The sequence below is a fragment of the Manis javanica genome, chromosome 18, assembly GCF_040802235.1.
Source record: "Manis javanica isolate MJ-LG chromosome 18, MJ_LKY, whole genome shotgun sequence".
NCBI lineage: Eukaryota > Metazoa > Chordata > Mammalia > Pholidota > Manidae > Manis > Manis javanica.
In genome coordinates this window covers 24,461,187-24,471,428 of record NC_133173.1, presented here as the reverse complement: position 1 = coordinate 24,471,428, position 10,242 = coordinate 24,461,187, and the positions used below count along the sequence as shown (strand labels likewise).

The window sequence follows — 10,242 nt, the reverse complement described above, 5'->3', positions numbered from 1 at the left end:
AGGGAGGATGGAAAAAGGAACTGGTGCCTTAGGTCACCTGAGAACCAGACCCGCAGAGCCCAGATGCCTGAGATCATTGTGGGTTTGCTGGCTTTACTAATAAATTAATGTATTCATGACACTAAAAAGAAAAGTGAACCTTGACCTCAGAAATGCAAGTGTTCACACTGACACTAAAATTATATTAATGGAAGCCCAATTAGAAGAAATGGAGATCTAAAATACTTCCAGTAAAAATGGAGTATAAATGCAAGGATCTTTTTGATTAATAGGAGTAAAAGTGCATTAGGTCTGAATGGATATGTTGTGAAGTTTGGGAATTTATTTTTATTTTAAGATGGGGCATATTAGACTGTTTTCCATATAGATGGGAAAGGTCCAGATCAAGCAACAGTTGCACATATATATTTGCAATGGCAGTGCATGATACATATGTATCACCATATCTTCACTCACTTTGGTTACTAACATGAGGAGTTTATTGAATAGGTGGAAAGAGGAATGCTTTACTTTGCAATATTTCAAAGGCTGAATACATTTGTGGGTTTGCTATCTATTTTGTTTCTCTTTTCAAAATTGTACACATCCTTTGCTTTTGGATGGTGGTGTCAGAGTGTTTTCATTACTCTTTTTCATTGGATTCTTTCCAAGACTTGGAATTTTTTATACAACATATATGCTCTTCTGGTCTTCTGATTATGCAGAGAGATGTGTTATGGAGAATGTATAATAGTGTGTACATTCTGTGTTATCTGATCTATCAACCAGTCAAACTATGTCCTCTCCATTAACTTTTTATTTTAATTTTCCTTACTGAAAGAATTCAGCAGTCACTTTCATATTCCTCACACACTAATCCTTGCTATACACAAAAATGGAACTACACGTTCTTCATTATTCATGGTAAAAAATTACCCTTTATTTACACATGATTCAACTTTTTTCACATCTCTGATATTCCTTATTTTATCTTTTGACTTTTTTTTACTACATCTATCTCTAAAAGTTACATCACCTTTGGTCAGCACTTGAAAGGCATTTTTACCATTTGACTAAAGATCACTTCTATGAGCATATTGGAATCCATTTATCTTATATAAGATGAAATTTTAAGGTAGATACTGCTTTCTCCTTGCACCTTAAAGGCCTTTTTGTTGTATTCTGTTATTTCAAGTCTTTGGCAATATAATCTTCAGTTAATTATCCATGTTGGTATCATTAAATTATTAAGGCTTGTGAGTCTTTGTAGAAGTTTGTTGTAGATTTTCATTTAATTTTGGGACATACAGGTCTTCTTAAAAACAGCATATGTAACCTAATTTAATTCTCATTAACAATCTTTATTCTATAAATTCTTACTTTCCTTTAAAGCTTCTCTTTCTACATGATGCACATATACATACATAGTCCCTCACTTTTATACAAGTGTTTTATAATCTATGTGTGGTCAGATCAAACAGTTGATCATATGCACAATGTAAATAGTTTTTAGTGTAGTTTTTTTCTACTTTCTATCCTCTTTTCCTTCCTTCTCAATGAAATCTTACAGGCTTTCCTCCCATGAACTAGTAATGTAATGGTACTTTATTTCAGCAGCTGCAAAATATCTCCTGGAGGGGCTGTGCACTCACACTGGGTTGTCTTGCATATTCATTCTCCAAAAATTGACTTTATATCACTGCTATGAAAATGTTCTGGGATAGCTAAGTTAAACATGTGCTTTTAAACCAGAAGTTATTATTTTCCCTTGGGGACATTGGGTAATTACAATTAGATTTTTGCTGTGACTTTTGGACAGGTAAGTGGAAGCAAGGATGTTCTGTACATCCTGCAATGCAGAGGACATATCCCACCACAGAGAAGGGTCTGGGCCAGGATGTTAGTATTGCAGACTGATGGTCCCTGAGGGCTTCTAAATATTTATTGTTAATTGTTACATAATGGCAAAGGAAAAAACAGATACCAGAGAGAACAGAAAGAGGAACATAGTAAATCACTTTTGTGTGTGTGTCTTTACATATCTATACTTTTATTAAGGTATCATTGACATACACTCTTAAGAAGGTTTCACAAGAAAAACAATGTGGTTGCTACATTCTCCCTTATTATCGAGTCCACCCCCCATATCTCATTGCAGTCACTATCCATCAGCATAGTAATATGATACAGAGTCCTATTTGTCTTCTCTGAGTCATACTGTCTTCCCCTTGACCCCACACACCATGTGTACTAATCATAATACCCCTCATTCCCCTTCTCCTTCCCTCACCACATGCTCTCCCCAACCCCACCCCTTTGGTAACCACTGGTCCCTTCTTGGAGTCTGTGACTCTGCTGCTATTTTGTTCCTTCATTTTTGCTTTGTTGTTTTACTCCACAAATGAGGGAAATCATTTGGTATTTGTCTTTCTCTGCCTGACTTATTTCACTGAGCATAATACCCTCTAGCTCAATCCATATTGTTGCAAATGGTAGGATTTGTTCCTTTCTTATGGCTGAATACTATTCCATTGTGTATATGCACCACCTCTTCTTTATCCATTCATATACTAATGGACATTTAGGTTACTTCCTTATATTGGCTATTGTAAATAGTGTTGCAAAGAACATAGTGATGCATATGTCTTTTTGAATCTGAGACGTTGTTTTCTTTGGTAAATTATAAGGAGTGGATTATTGGGTCCAATGGTATTTCTATTGCTAGTTTTTTGAGGAACCTCCATATTGCCTTCCACAATGGTTGAACTAGCTTACATTCCCACCAGCAGTGTAGGAGGGTTCCCCTTTCTCCACATCCTTGCCAGCATTTGTTGTTCCTGGTCTTTCTCATGTTGGCCATCCTAACTGGTGTGAGGTGATATCTCATTGTGGTTTTAATTTGCAATTCCCTGATAATTATAAATGTGAGGCATCTTTTCATGTGCCTGTTGGACATCTGATTTTCTTTGGAGAACTGTCTCTTCATATCCTCTGCCCATTTTCAATCAGGTTATTTGCTTTCTGGCTGTTGAAGCATATGAGTTCTTTATACATTTTGGATGATAACCCTTTGTCATATATGTCATTTACAAATATATTCTCCCATACTGTTCTGCTGATGGTGTCCTTTGCTGCACAGAAGGTTTTTAGTTTGATGTAGTCCCATATGTTCATTTTTTATTTTGTTTCCCTTGCCCTAAGAGATGTATTCCAGGAAAAGTTGCTCATGTTTATTTTCAATAGATTTTTGCCTATGTTTTCTTCTAATAGTTTTATGGTCTCATGACTTACATTCAGGTCCTTGATCCATTTTGAGTTTATTTTTGTGTATGTGGTTGGACAATAATCCAGTTTCATTATCTTGCATGTAGCTGTCTAATTTTGCCAACACCAGTTGTTGAAGAGGCTGTCATTTCCCCACTGTATATCCATGGCTCCTTTATTATATATTAATTGACCATATATGCTTGGGTTTATATCTGGGCTCTCTCATCTGTTCCCTTGTTCTATGGATCTATTCTTGCACCAGTACCAAATTGTTTTGATTACTTTGGCTTTGTAGTAGAGCTCAAAGTCAGGGATCATAATCTCCCCCACTTTATTCTTCCTCCTTAGGATTGCTTTGGCTATTTGGTATCTTGTGGTTCTACAGGAATTTTAGAACTATTTGATTTAGTTCATTGAAGAATGCTTTTGGTATTTTGATAGGGATTGCTTTGAATCTGTAGATTGTTTTAGGCAGGATGGCCATTTTGACAATATTAATTCTTCCTATCCATGAGCCCGGGATGTGTTTCCATTTATTGGTATCCTCTCTAATTTCTCTCATGAGTGTCTTGTAGTTTTCAGAGTATAGGTCTTTCAATTTCTTGGTAGGGTTTATTACTAGGTATTTTATTCTTTTGATGCAATTGTGAATGGAATTGTTTTCCTGATTTTTTTTCTCCTAGTTCATCATTTGTCTATAGGAATGCAACAGATTTCTGTGTATTAATTTTCTATCCCACAACTTTGCTGAATTCTGATATTAGATCTAGTAGTTTTGAAGTGGATTCTTCAGGGGTTTTTTAATGTACAGTATGGTCATCTGCAAACAAGGACAGTTAACTTCTTCCTTGCCCATATGGATGCCTTTAATTTTTTTGTGTTTTCTGACTGCCATGGCTAGGACCTCCAGAATTATGTTGAATTAAAGTGGGGAGAGTGGGCATCCTTGTCATGTTCCCAATCTTAAAGGAACAGCTTTACTTCTCATTGTTCAGTATGATGGTGGTTGTGGGTTTGTCATATATGGCCTTTATTATGCTGACATACTTGACTCTATACCCATTTTGTTGAGAGTTTTTATGAAGGATGAATGTTGAATTTTGTCAAATGCTTTTTCAGCATCTATGGAGATGATCATGTGTTTTTTGTCCTTTTTTTGTTGATGTGCTTGTCGCGTGCCCCGTCCTCGCCGGCAAGAACAGCACGCAACAACAGCAGGATTCTTCTGCAGAAAGCTTTATTCTTCAGCTCTTTGTGAAACAAATGAGTTGGGCAGGACCCAGAGGGGAAGGAGAGGCTTGCTTATATAGTTCTCATGCTCTGACCTAGTTGGTGCGGCTCCATATGCCTTATTAGCATAACCATTTGGTGGGTCTCATTGGTCCTTATGCCAAGGCGCAATTAGCATGTAGTTTAGTGGTGTGGGATGATTTGTCATTAGGAAGTTCGGGGCCTTCCGGCTGCCCTGCATTGGGCGCTATTTTCTGAGCGCGGCTGCCAACATGTGCTGGATGATGTTGATGGATTTTCGAATGTTGTACCATCCTTGCATCTCTGGAATAAGTCTTACTTGATCATGATGGATGATCTTTTTGATGTATTTTTGAATTCAGTTTGCTAATATTTTTTGAGTATTTTTGCATCTATGTTCTTCAGGGATACTGGTCTGTAATTGTCTTTTTTGTGGTGTCTGTGCCTGGTTTTCATATTAGAGTGATGCTGGCCTTGTAGAATGAGTTCGGGAGTATTCCCTTCTCTTCTACTTTTTGGAAAACTTTAAGGAAAATGGGTACTAGGTCTTCATTAAATGTTTGATCATTTTCAGCAGTGAAACTATCTGGTCCAGGGGTCTTGTTCTAGGGTAGTTTTTTGATTACCAATTCAGTTTTGTTGCTGATAATTTGTCTTTTCAGATTTTCTGTTTCTTCCTTGGTCAGCCTTATTACATTGTATTTTTCTAGAAATTTATCATTTCTTCTAGGTTATCCAGTTTGTTAGCATATAACTTTTCATAGTATTCTCTCATAATTCTTTGTATTTCTTTGGTATCTGTAGTGATTTTCCTTTCTCATTTCTGATTCTGTTTATGTGTATTGCATATACTTTCCTCTTAGTAAGACTGTGCTGCATCCCACAGATTTTTCAGTGTTGCATTATTGTTTTCATTTGTCTCCATATATTGCTTGTTCTCTGTTTTTATTTGGTCATTTATCCATTGGTCATTTAGGAGCATGTTACTAAGCCTCCATGTGTTTGTGGGCTTTTTGTTTTCTTTGTGTAATTTATTTCCAGTTTCATACCTTTGTGGTCTGAGAAGCTGGTTGGTACAATTTCAATATTTTTGAATTTACTGAGGTTCTTTTTGTGGCCTAGTTTATGATCTATTCTTGAAAATGTTCCATGTGCACTTGAGAAGAATGTGTATCCTGTTGCTTTTGGATTGAGTATTCTGTAGATGCCCATTAGATATATCTGTCCTAATATGTTGCTCAGTGCCTCTGTCTCCTTACTTATTTTCTATCTGGCTGATCTGTCCTTTAGAGTGAGTGGTGTGTTGAAGTATCCTAAAATTAATGCATTGCATTCTATTTCCCCCTTTAATTCTGTATTTTTTCACACATGTAGGTGATCCTGTGTTGGGTGCATAGATATTTATCTCCTGGTGGACTGACCCCTATATCATTATATAATGTCTTTCTCTGTCTCTTGGTACTTTCTTTGTTTTGATGTTTATTTTGTCTGATACAAGTACTGCAACTCCTTTTTTCTCCCTATTAGTTGCATGGAATGTCTTTTTCCATTCCTTCACTTTCAGTCTGTGTATGTCTTTGGGTTTGAAGTGAGTCACTTGTAGGCAACATATAGTTGTGTCTTATTTTTTTTATCCACTCAGTGACTCTATGTCTTTTGATTGGTGCATTCAGACCATTTAAATTTGGGGTGGTTATTGATAAGTATGTACTTATTGCTATTGCAGGCTTTAGATTTGTGGTTATCAAAGGTTCAAGGGTAATTCCCTTACTATCTTAAAGTCTAATTTAACTCAGTATGCTATTACAAACAGAACCTAAAATGTCTTTTTTTTCTTCCTTTTTCTTACTCCTCCATTTTTATATATGAGGTATCATATTCTGCACTCTTTGTCTATCCCTTGATTGACTTTGGGGGTAGTTGATTTGATTTTGCATCTCCTTAGTAATTAGTTGTTTTACTTTGCTGTGGTTTTGTTTCCCCTGGTGATAGCTATTTAATCTTAGGAATACTTCCATCTATAGCAGTCCCTCCAAATGCACTGTAGAGGTGGTTCATGGGACATAAATTCTCTCACCTTTTGCTTATCTGGAAATTGTTTAATCCCTCCTTCAAATTTAAATGATAACTTTTCCAGGTAGAGAATTATTGGTTCAAGGCCCTTCTGTTTCATTGCATTAAATGTATCATGCCACTCCCTTCTGGCCTGTAAGTTTTCTGTTGAGAAATCTGTTGATAGCCTGTTGGGTTTTCATTGTATGTGATCTTTTTTCTCTCTCTGGCTGCTTTTATGTGTCTGTACTTATCCTTGATCTTTCCTATTTTAATTATTAAATGTCTTGGTGTTGTCTTCCTTGGGTCCCTTGTGCTGGGAGATATGTGCACCCTCATGGCCTGAGAGACTATCTCCTTCCCCAGATTGTTATTTTCAGCAATTACCTCTTCAAAGACACTTTCTATCCCTTTTTCTCTCTCTTCTTCTTCTGGTACCCCTATAATGTGAATATTGTTCCGTTTCAATTGGTCACACAGTTATCTTAATATTCTTTCATTCTTATAGATCCTTTTTTCTCCCTGTGCCCCAGTTCTTTGTATTCCTCTTCTCTGATTTCTATTCCATTTTCTTTCTCTCCTACTACATCTAATTTGCTTTTAAAACTGTCCATTGTATGTTTCATTTCAGATATGGAATTTCTTAATGATTCAGTCTCTGACCTAAATCCATCCCTGAGTTCTTAAATATTTTTCTGTACTTCCATGAGCATGTTTATGATTTTTATTTTGAACTCTCTTTCAGGAAGATTGGTGAGTTCATTTCCATTTGGCTGTTTTTCTGGTGTTTGTGATATTTTTATTTGAACCAGGTTCCTTTGACATTTCATATTTCTATGTGGCACCCTCTAGTGAGCAGAAGCTTTAGTTTGTGTAGTCTCTCAACCCCTGGAGTGATTTCAGGGGTCTCAGCGGTCAGCGCTGGTACCTGGGGGGAAGAAAGAGCTATTTCCTGCTTCCCGACTGCAGTGCCTGTCTCCACTGTCAGAATCAGTGGGCCAGCACACAGGTGTAAGTCTCTGTGCTTTGTGTTTGTAGCAGCCATAGGCAGGGCCTCCCTCTGGCTGGCCTGACACCACAGCAGGGACTGCCATTTTGCGAGCTGGTGCCAGCAGGCCAGGAGGAAGGCAAAAGCAGGCTGCACATCACAGTGGGGATCCTCAGAACTGAGTAGCCAGCCAGGGGGATAGAGCACCTGAAGCTCCTCAAAATTCCCAATCTGCTGGGCAGAGTACACCCAGACAACTTTGTCCACCTATCCTTTCTCCGGAGAGCAAGCTCCATGCAACCCCTGCTCCTTCAGCAGCCTCTTGCTGCTAGGAAGCCTCAGAATGCCTGCCTGTCCTGTGTCCCAGAGTGGCCATGTGTGGATCCCTATTCTCCACAAATGGCTGAAATCTCAGTCTCTCCAAGTATCCTGCCTTTTGTAGCTTCCCAAACCCACTAATCTCCAGAGCACCATGCAGTGTAGGTTTGTGCTCCCAAAGCAGATCTCCAGGGCTGGGTGTTGAGCAGTACTAGGATTTCAGCCCCTCCCAGCTCTGTTTCTCTTCCTCCCTGCTGTGAGCTGGGATGGGAGGAAGGGCTTGGATGCTGTTGGATCATGACATAGTAGATTACTTTTTATAACTTTATAATAATCCACATGTATATATTAATGCACTTCCTACTTGCACTCATCTATCAATACACATTTTGTTTGCCTCCATGTCATGTTTTTTTAAAATAATCGTACAATAAATGTAGGTGTACGTTTGTTTATGTATTTATGATTTCAATTTCTCTGGGTAAACTCCCAGAAGTGGAACTTCTGGGTGACATGGTATTACTATTTTTAATTTTGGAGGTATCTCCATAGTGACTGCACCAATATATGTTCCACCTACAAAGCAAAAGGGCCCCCCTTTCTCCACATCCTCATTAGCACTTGTTATTTCTTGTCTTTTGGAGAGTGGCCATTCTGACTGGTGTGAGGGGGCTTTGCCTTGTGGTTTGGATTTGCAGCTCTCAGGCTGGCCACTCTGCTCCTCAGCGTCCTCGGACACGACAACTTGTCACTTTCCTCTTGCTCGTTCCCCTTCACACACTGGCTGCCTTTTGAGCCTCAGTTTTCTGAAACAAGCATCTTCTCTAGGGCCTCGGCAATGGAAGGACCCCTGCTGCGTAGCCACTTCCCCAGATAACCACAATCTCCTGTCCTATCTTCTTTGAGGTTTCTGTTCATGTCACCTTCTTTGCAGTTATTGCCTGAACACCGAGCAAAAAATAGCCCACCCACTCCGTCTTTTATACCTGCATTATTTTTCTTCATAGCTCTTGTAATGAAGGGACACGTTATTTGATTATTTTTATTTGCTTTTTTCTTTCTCTATTATTGGATTATAGGGACTTTCGTGTTTAGCTCTCCATACTCATTACCAAGACAGATCCTAGAACTTGATCTACATTCAATACGTACTTATCACATAAATGAAAACTATTCCCAATGGAACAATAGCATACATTCTGCTTATTCTGCTTGATCAACAGGCCAAAAGTAGGAAAGGAAATCCCACTGAGAAATGGCACCAGGGATGTTCTCAATGGGACCAGACCTCAATATACATTGGAGTTATTATCTTGATTCTAAAATAGAAAAGGTAATATTTATGCTATATCACTAATGCTTGATTGTGTGCAAATTTGTCATTTACATTTCTGTATCTTGGTAGGCACCTCCCACACATGGACCAAAGGAACCTTACAGAATTTTCAGAGTTTCTTCTTCTGGGATTTTCAAGTGAACCACAAGTGCAGCCCCTCCTATTTGGGTTTTTCCTCTCCATGTACCTGATCACTGTGTTTGGGAACCTGCTCCTCATCCTGGCTGTCAGCTCAGACTCCCACCTGCACACACCCATGTACTTCTTCCTCTCCCACCTGTCCTTTGTGGACATCTGCTTCACCTCCACCACCATCCCCAAGATGCTGCTGAGCATCCAGACCCAGAGCAAAGTTATAACATATGCAGGCTGCATCAGCCAAATGTATTTTTTCCTGCTCTTTGCAGGACTGGACAACTACATCCTCATTGTGATGGCCTATGACCGTTTTTTGGCCATCTGTCACCCACTGCACTACACAGTCAACATGAACCAACAGCAGTGTGGCCTGCTGGCCCTGGTGTCCTGGATCATTTGAGTCCTCCATTCCTTGTTACAATGCTCAATGGTGTTGAGACTGTCCTTTTGTACAGACTTGGAAATCCCCCACTTCTTTTGTGAAATCCAGCAGGTGGTCCAGCTTGCCTGCTCTGACAACTTCCTTAATTACATGGTGATGTACTTTGGAGCTGGGCTCCTTGGTGGTTTTCCTCTTGCTGGGATCCTTTACTCTTACTTGAAGATAATTTCCTCCATCTGTGGAATCTCATCAGCTCAGGGGAAGTATAAGGCATTTTCCACCTGTACATCTCACCTCTCTGTTGTTTCCTTATTTTACTGTACAAGCCTAGGTGTGTACCTTAGCTCTGCTGCCACACAGAGCTCACACTCAAGTGCAACAGCCTCAGTGATGTACACTGTGGTCACACCCATGCTGAACCCCTTCATCTACAGTCTGAGAAACAAGGACATAAAGAGGACGTTGAAAAGATTCTTTGGGAAGGAAACTATAAAAGGGCTAATTGTTCTGCGACTGAAGAAATGCATCTGA

At 39.0% G+C, this 10,242-nt stretch overlaps 1 pseudogene; it reads left to right on the top strand.

Moving 5' to 3' along the window:
• The first annotated feature begins 9,249 nt into the window (after window positions 1–9,249).
• LOC140847269 (olfactory receptor-like protein OLF4) lies at window positions 9,250–10,242 on the top strand (annotated as a pseudogene).